Consider the following 9869-nt stretch of genomic DNA (forward strand, 5'->3'; position numbering starts at 1 on the left):
GAGGAAAATGGCCATTGTGACACCGCCTTAAGGCAGTGAAGCCGCTGATAGGGTGAGCGTTGGCGATGACGTCATTGGACTCCCAGTGAATCACAAGCGTGTTCTCAGAACTGTCAGCCAATCGTAAGGCAGCCGCCTTCAACTGCTGGCTCAAAACGACCCGTTTTCTCTTCCTGATCCCCCCCCCCCCCCCCTCCTCTCTCTCTCTCTCTCTCTCTCTCTCTCTCTCTCTCTCTCTCTCTCTCTCTCTCTCTCTCTCTCTTGCCATAGCCACAATGTTTGGAGGAGAACGTCCAGTGTGATACTACCTTTTAAGGTAGCGTGCGTGACGCTGATGGTAAGTAGACGTGACCCGTACGTGTCAAAGCAGCGCGAAACTTGAGAGGGTACTGTAGTATCATCTTTTCTTGGAATAGTTGAAGTAGAAGATGAAATGGCAAAATCTATTGTGAATGGCATAAAAAAGCTGTTGTGTGATGCACAGCTGGACCCCAAAAACCTACTCGGCGTTGGAGTTGACAATGTGAGTGTTAATGTTGGATTAAATAATGGTGTTTATCCACTTTTGAAAGAAGATCTGAAACTCCCAAATTTAATCATGGTGCACTGTGTATGCCACTCCATTCAACCAGCTTTATCTCATGCTGTGGCAGAAACACTGCCAAGAAACATTGAGTATTTGGTGCGAGAGACATACACGTGGTTTGCCAATTCCTCAAAAAGACAGCTTATCTACAAGACTCTGTATGAAACCCTGAATGGTGGGACACACCCACTGCAGATTCTTTGGGTTTGTGACACCAGGTGGATATCTCTGGAGCCTGCAGTGACCCGTATTTTAGCTCAGTGGGAGGAACTTAAAATGCACTTCAGTATAGCAAGGACAAATGAAAAGTGCTATACTGCAGAGATGTTATACAATATGTACACTGACCCTGTCAACAAACTTTATATGCTCTTTCTGTGCCCAGTTCTACAGGATGTGCAAAGAACTGTGAAAGCCTTTAAGGGTGAAAATGTCGACCCTACAAAGCTTCTGTCAGACCTCACTCAGCTCATTATTTCTACAAGTAGGAAAGTGGTGATACCTACTTCAAGGATAGATCCCTTGATTTCCAATATTGCCAGTTACACTGATCCCAGAGCACATCTAGGCTATGAATTTGAAAAAAAATATGTTCCAGCTCAAACCTTACACAAGTTGCTGAGTGTCAGCTGCGTGAATGCTGTATCTCATGTGCTGCCAAATTATGTGATGAATTACGAATGAGGCTGCCTGATAACTTCAAAATTTTGAAAAATATGTCCTTATTTTCGGTTGAAGAATGCCTGAAAGTGGTTAAAGAACCTATAGTAGATATTGCTGAAGTCCTGGGGTATCTTCATGAGCAAAATGTTAGAATTGACAGTCAGTGGCATAATTTGACTATTGTTCCCTGGCATGAAACTAAGTCAACCGAAAATTTTTGGACTGAAGTGTCTAATTACAAAGATGCAGCAGAAGTAGATAGTTTTCAAGACAAGTGCATGTGGCACTTAGTGTTCTTTCACTTCCCCACTCAAATGCTGAAGTTCAGAGACACTTTTAGCCAAATTAACATTGTAAAAAACAAGCTCAGAAACCGACTCGGTTCCATATCTGTCAGTGCCATTCTTGCTGTGAGAAGTGGATTGCATAGAGTTAAACAGTGCTGCTATTCATATGAAATCCCAGAAGAAATCGTCAAAAAAATAGGAACAATGGCAACCTATATTAACACGTCAGGAACAGCTGGAACGCAATGTTTATCTCAGGAAGCAGAAGAAAATAGAGATGATAACCTATTGGAGGACTCCACCATTTTTTCCCTCAACTAAGTGTGAGTATACTATGTATAAAACTGATCGGCATAAGGTTATTATTTTGTAGAATATATTGTAGGTCTGAATACATATTTATAGTACAGTAAACCCTCAATTATCCGGGTGCACCGTATCCGAACTCACCCGTATCCGGGAGTTTTAAAAAATAATTGATTTTTTCCAAAAAAATTAAAAAAATTGTCGGGCGCCGCCGAAAGTCGTTCAAATTGCCCGCTTGATGCTTCTCTAATCTCTGCCCAGGCAGGGTACCACACCCGTTAGGCGCGCCCCAGCTTGCACATAGCAGTGATATTGACGTCCTGGTGCGAAGGTTAGCAGGAAAGCTGTGTGCTTTGCAGTACAACTGGCAGTAAACGTTCTTGCCAAGCTCAACAGACCATATCGAAGTGACGAGAGTCGAGGCAGTGCAGGTTCAAAGGGCGGGAGTGTCAAAGGAATGTTTAAATGAAACACACAGTGCGAACCCTAGCTTAAGCCTTGATGACTGCCTAAATCCAGACTGGACAAGGTGAGTAGTGCCCCGTCCCCATGGAGAAGGCGTGCGGGTCCGCTAGCACTCCTGCGGGAGTGAGGGCAGAATAAGAAATGTGAATAAGTACTGCCCTTGGTCCGACATGTGAAAGAAGGATTTTACCCTGCTTACGGTAAGGCGAGTTAATGGGCCTGCAGGGGTTCGGGAGTCCCGTGGGCCAGCCTGATCTTGAGGTGCCGGCTGGCCGTAAATCGTGGTTACTTCTTGTGTGCAGGGGGTACCCACCCCCCCTGGCTCGCAAGGGCAATACAGTGTAACTAAACAGCCACAGATCACCGTGCAAGCGGATGCGCCAAGTTGTCATTGACTCCTTGGTCATCCTCCCCACTCACTCAGAGTGGGGCGGCCTGGCGTACTTGCCTGGCGTCTGTGGGCCTTCGGGCTCATTGCCAGGCTTGAAAGGGTAGCGCCCTGGGGTGCCTGCCCAGGTGTCCGTGTAGAAGCCTGCTTTGAGCACTTCATGCCCGTTGCTGACCTGGACTGCTTCGGGTATCGCTCTGGTATGCCTTCTGGTTGACCCGGGTGGTAAATCACGTGGCGTTCATAGCCACGAGGTTGCTAACGCAGTTACAGAGCGATAAAGCCGCGGGCACGCACCTAAAAACAGCACAGAGTGTCGGCCTTCCAGTTTTGTAAAACTGGACCCATAGAAAGTTTCTTGTGACAGTGCTGGGTCTGCTAGATTGGCCAGGCAGGGGAATATTAGCTGCTGCCTGTGGACACGGGGCTAGGCACCCCAGCAATGGGTTAGCGTCTTAGGCTGTTGTGCTTAATTGCCAAATCCCAAGTTACAGATCCCCCAAGGTGCAGCAGGACTGCGATAAGCCAGGGAGAGATTGTGGCGAGTGCTAACCGTGACGACGCTGCGCGAACCCTTTTCTCAGCGCCCGGAGCACGTCAATCGCGCACATTTCACTCCCTGGTGCAGACTGACTGCTACAAAGACATAGGGCGTACCATTATGAGTATGGACAGAAACACCTATGCATTACTCTGTCGTTGCTTTTATGGCAGGCCATGATCGAAAGTTGGGTTTTCAGGTCCGTAGACTTAACCTACACCATATCCAGATTTTTCCCTTATCCGGGTGCCCTTGTGGCTCTATTAACCTGGATACCAGAGGGTTTACTGTATTCTCATTATTATATTAGCCTACTATTATTATTAGTATTGGTATTATAATTACTATTATTATTATTTCTATTATAATTATTATTTTATTATTGTTATTATTATTATTATTATTGTTGTTATTATCATTATTATTATTATTATTATTATTATTATTATTATTATATATTATTATTATTATTATTATCATTATTATTATTGTAACAACACCAGAAAGTGTTATTATCAATATGATATAAAAGTAATAATGGTAAATACTATTATGATAACCATTATCTAGCTACTATTACTATCACCATTAGAGGGAGAGGAGACGAAAATTTTCCTAGTGCATTTCTAGCGCATTTCACACCTCAGTGTAGCGCTTTTGCATCTGACACATTTGGCAACACTGTGGAGAGCAGAGGTGAGCTCCTATAGGCTGGAGGCAAATGGAGCGATATACGTCACAGTGGCGGATGATGATAACATGTACAGTGCTGCAAAAATGAGGCCTGCACAGGCCGCTTGCCCGCTGAGGGGTTAACTCCCCGGGCCGAGAGCGCGGCTTATGGCATATCCGGGCACAGCCACACGCACAAATTTTATACATCATCAATGAATACACCCAGATTTAAGCCAAAAACAAACATAGTCATCGTGTTCTATATATCAGCATAAGGGGAATTAAATGGTACACAAAGACAAACATAAATTTAGTAATAATTTTAAGGCAGATCCATAAACTTACAAGAAATGTGCAGTAGCGTGTTGATCATGTATTCACTGAATATTACTCCTTTGTTTAGTAGTGATGGGCAGACAGACTTTTGGAGAGAAGTGCAGGAGAGGAAGCAATTGGAGTGTGGAGCAGAAAACAGCACTTGACACAAGCATGGCCATGCGGCTGAGTAACAGCAGGGCAGGGATGTATTATCCATACTGTGGTGGAAACAGTGTGAGGAGGAACGGCTTAACTTAAGGCTGTGTGGTGGGTGATGAGCCCCTGAAGGCCTGGGCCAGGAGAAGGGGAAGGGGAGGTAGGCCCCTCAGGTTCAGAGTGGCCTATACTGCATACACTTATCATCACTCTTATTAGATGTACTGAGGCTGTACCTCCCTATTATGTACCTTACTGAGAGAGAGAGAGAGAGAGAGAGAGAGAGAGAGAGAGAGAGAGAGAGAGAGGACAAGGCTTCCATCAACATTACAAGCATAGCTGCAAGATAACTTGTGTATTGAATGCCCTTGTGACTCAATGGAGAAGAAGTGCTGAGTGGATAGCATGACGGCGTGTGTCCAGGACGACGCAGGCTTGCGCCCCGCCCTGTGACACCAAACTAGGATTTTTCAGTCATCTATTAACCCAGACTCTAGATTCTAGGATCAAAGATGAGTTCCGGGAAACAGCATGAGCCAATACATGATGGCCCACAATAAACACTTGCCTGTGCCACAATGGGCTGGGGTTGACCATCAAACCCTACTACACAAGCCTACTGGTGCCACAGGCGAAGATGTGAAAAAAATATATAATAAATCAATAAATAACATACGTTTAGTAATGACAACGCAAAGAACTAATTTTTCTTTAGTTGCTCTCAATTTTCTGAAGATAACAAACAACAGAAAACACCTCAATGTTTTATGGTGAGCTGGCCAGTTTTTTATAGTAATACCTCGGCTTGCAAATCACTAAAAATGTCTTGGTTTACAAGTGATGACTTGGTGTACGAGCATCCTGTTTGTACAAGTCGAAGATGCAAGCGTGGGCTCCCTTTGTTCGCTGCAAGATGAGAGCGCTCAGAGCGGAAAACAATGGGAATGGGATCTCAAACTGGTGTCACACTGGGCCTTTTTCCTCCAACCACATTGGTGGTAGGCGCAACAGGCAACTCCAACTTTTCTGGGTGTGCGTCATACACAACCAAGGTCGGTTGCCTGTATCCACAAAGTAAACAAACCATTCACCCTGTATCCACATGGTGCTGCTTGCCACAGTAAGGGCCACTGTGGCTTGTGCTGCTGGTACTCAAACTATGAACTTGTTGCTTCAGTTACATGGAAGGAAGAAGCTGTTGTGGGTACGATCATGGCTTCAAAGACGGGAGGACAAGAGTGTTTACCTACACCAACAACTCGCTCCCATTTAGGTGTACGGGCAACCACGGTTGCTCCTAGCCCCAACTGTTGGAGGAAAACGCCCAGTGTGCCAGCGCCTTCAGTCCACGTTGTACACTCGCAGAGGCAGCACCCACGCTTGTGTCTGCTTACATTTGTGCTCTAATGTGCGGTCTTTGTATTTTCAGCACTATATTACTTATATTTTTTAGTTTTTTATTTATACACTATATTAGTTATATTACTTATCATTGATCTTTGTAAGTAAAATTACCCTTATTATGTATAAAGTATGTAAAATGATTTTTATGTTAATATTTTTTTGGGATATGGGATTTCATAATGGGATTCACATTGATTTAAATGGAGAAATTAATTTTGGTTTACGAGTTTTTTGGTATGTGAGCAAAATTCTGGAATAAATTAAACTTGTAAACAGAAGTATGGTATTTATTTATTTATACATTTATTTTATTTTTTATGTCAAAGCCTGTAGCACTGGTAGGCTTTCTTTAGGGGCCTGGTGGTCGGGCCGAATCCGTCTTGGTGCAGGCAAGTGTTTATAGTGGCGCCACCTTTTCTTGGGTCATGCTGCCCCCCGGAGCTCATTCTTGACTGACTTGGGCAGTTCTAGAGTCCAGGTTGATGGGGGGTCGTCAGGACAGCATTTGGGTAGTCTTAGGCCACTCCCAGTGACTGAAAAATCCCAGGTGGTAGTGGTGAATTCGAACCCGTGTTGTCCAGAATGCAGGCCCTGACCTCAAGCTGGGATAGTCCTGTCTCCCAATCTATACTTGTCCAACTTTTCCTTCATATTATGGACACTGCCCGCTTCAACAGTGTCTTTGTTTAGTCCATTCCATGTATCCACCCACACTCTTGTATGGAAAACTACTTCTTTATGTCTTTTGAGCAAGTTCCCTTTCTCAATATCTTCCTGTGTCCTCTTAGTTGCCTCCTCCCTTCCATCTGATTAAATCATTTTTGTCCAACACGTCCATTCCACTTGTGTTCCTGTACAACACTATCAGGTCTCTTCTTTCTCCCAGTGTTGGCAGGCCCAGTTCCTCCAATCTAGTCTTGTATGGTCACTTTTTTCCCAGTGGGCACTCATGTTGCACCTCGCTTAACAGGTCTGTTCCTTTAGTTTAGTGAAAATTAAGTCCAGTCTTGCTGATTCATCCTTTCCTCTAACTCTTGTTTCTTCCTTCACCCACTGTGTCACGAGGTTTTCTGTGGCCAAGTTTAAAACTTTAGCTCCCCATATATTTTCTTCACCTTCCACTTCAAACTTTTCCCATGTGACATTTTTACACTTGAAGTCCCCTGTTTGAATTATATTCTTGCTATTTCTAATAGTATCCTCTAATGCTTTATTTGTATCTTCTAACGGATTGTTATAAATTTCCCTCGTCCAGCTTGCTGTGTGTTGCGGCACACATGTCACCATTATTGTCAGTTTTTCAACTTTAATAGAACACTTAAAATTTCCTGTATTTTCTGGTCTTGTTCTCACTTTTATCACTTTTAAGTCTGTTTTGACCAGCATCATCACCCCTCCCCCACTCCTCCTTATTGTGGCTTTCCTGTATATATTGTAATCGCACTCCTCTGTTCCCACCATTTCTGGGCCTTTTGCTAGTTTTGTTTCAGTGGTGCACATTACATCTGGTGTAGCTTTGTTCAGGTAGTTTTTAATTCTAGCTATTTTTATACAAGTCCGTTGACATTAGTGAACGTTAACCTTAGCTTTTTCGTTCCCTTCTCTTCCTTGTTGTTGTTGGTGGTGTTTACTTGGCCTCCTCCTCCCTCTTCCTGATCCACCACTTCATCACTGTCGTTATACACTCCAAAAAAGCTCTCTTTTTCTGACTGTTTTTTCTTCATTCCTGTGCTTTGCTTTGTTCATAATTTCCCTCATCTTAACTCTTTCCTCCATGATCATATTTTTCTTGTACAGGTAACTCTCGATTTACGTGAGTATTGTGTCCTTGAAGAGGTTGCGTAAATCAAAAACAATGTAAATCAGACAAGAGGTAGGTTTCTATCGAAAAATAATTATTCACTTCATTCACTGGAGAGAGAGAGAGATTTACATAGATTTACATAGAATATCAGACCACACAGACCCCATGGTCCAGACTTGGTGGTCTGTCCTTAAACCTAAGTGATTTTACATTAATCAGAAGACTCCAAAACGTTGCATTTCTACTCTAGTTGATATTAAGTTGAAGGAAGTGACGGTCGAGCTTATTTTTGAAGGAGTCAGTCGTGTTACACTGGACCACTGATGATGGGAGCTTATTCCATTCTTGCACTACAACGTTGGTGAAGAAAAATTTGGTGCAGTCTGAATTTACTTGTCTACATCTGAGTTTTACGCCATTGTTCCTCGTGCGCAAAGTGTCATCGATCATAAACAATGTTGATCTGTCTACATTCGTGAAACCATTAAGTATTTTAAAACATTCGATCAGTTTTCCTCAGAGGCGACGTTTCTCAAGAGAAAACATGTTAAGGGTAGAAAGCCTTTCTTCGTAGGATTTGTTGCGCAAGGAAGGGATAATTTTCGTTGCCCGACGCTGAACACCTTCTAATTTAGCAATATCCTTTGCATGGTGGGGAGACCAAAACTGTACCGCATATTCCAAGTGGGGTCTGACTAAAGTGTTGTAGAGCGGGAGTATTACATCTTTATTCTTAAATAAAAAGTTTCTTTTAATGAAGCCCAACATTCTGTTCGCTTTATTTGCTGCATCGATGCATTGCTGTGAGAATTTGAGGTTTGACGCGATTTTGACCCCCAAGTCCTTGACGCATTGAACGCTTTTGAGTTTAACGCCGTGCATTTCGTAATCGAACTTCTTATTCCTCGTTCCAACTTGAAGGACCTGGCACTTGTCTACGTTAAAGGGCATCTCCCATCTATCTGACCAAGCTGAAATTTTGTGCAAATCCTCTTGGAGGCTTTGCCTGTCTTTGTCAGTGAGAACCAAGTTACCAATCTTTGTGTCGTTTGCAAATTTACTAATGCGGTTATTGAGTCCAACATCCACGTCGTTGATGTAAATAATGAAGAGCACTGGGCCAAGAACCGAGCCCTGAGGGACGCCACTAGTGACCGGCGCCCACTCTGAGTTAAATCCGTCAATCACTACTCTTTGTTGTCTGTTGCTCAACCAATTCGCGATCCATTGGTTTACTTGACCGTCAATACCTATTTGCTTTAATTTGTAAAGTAATTTATGATGTGGGACTTTATCAAATGCTTTCTGGAAATCAAGATAGACTATGTCCAGTGATTTGGTTACGTCATAAACAGTGAAGAGATCGTTATAAAAGGTTAATAGATTTGATAGGCAGGATCTTTTGTTTCGGAAGCCATGTTGTGAGTCCCCAATTAATGAGTGGCTTTCAAGGTAACTCACAATTTTGTCTCTAATTATGCCCTCAAGTAGCTTACCTACAACCGAAGTTAGACTAATGGGCCTGTAATTACCTGGTACTTTTTTTGTCTCCTTTCTTAAAAATTGGTGTCACGTTAGCCTTTTTCCAATCTGAAGGGACGATGCCTTGTCGCAAAGACATATTGAATACGGTTGTGAGGGAGGAGAGTATTTCGCTCTTTGTTTCTTTCAGCAGAGTTGGATATACTTTATCAGGTCCAGGACTTTTATTTGTTTTAAGTGATTTGAGGGCTTTAAGGACTTCATCGGGTTTTATTTCAAAGTTAGGCAATACATGCTCGGGATTTACATTAGTACTGGTGTTGGTGGTGGTGGTGGGAGGACTGTTATTATTAAACACCGAGGAAAAGTAATTATTTAATAGGTTTGCAACGTGTTGGCTGTCAGTCACTAGTGCACCGTTGCTGTTTGTTAAAGGTCCATTTCCACTTCTGATCGCCTTTCTGTTGTTTATGTAACTGAAGAAGGATTTCGGATTATTTTTACAGTTGGCTGCAATATTTTCTTCATATCTACGCTTTGCCTGACGCACTAATCTGTTTACTCGTCGCCTGGCATCATTGTAAAGTCTAATGTTTTCGGGCGTGCTTTGCTCTTTCTTTAACCTGTAAGACAATTTTCTCTCCTTGACTGAGTGTTTAATTTCGCTATTAAACCAAGGTGGACTTTTACTAGTGTTAATTTGGCTCTTGCACAAGGGGACAAATGTGTCCTGCTGAGTGAGTAAGTGATTTTTAAAGTTTAGCCAGGCGTCCTCTACATTGCCGTCATCTGAT

Source organism: Eriocheir sinensis, chromosome 63, assembly GCF_024679095.1.
Source record: "Eriocheir sinensis breed Jianghai 21 chromosome 63, ASM2467909v1, whole genome shotgun sequence".
Lineage (NCBI taxonomy): Eukaryota > Metazoa > Arthropoda > Malacostraca > Decapoda > Varunidae > Eriocheir > Eriocheir sinensis.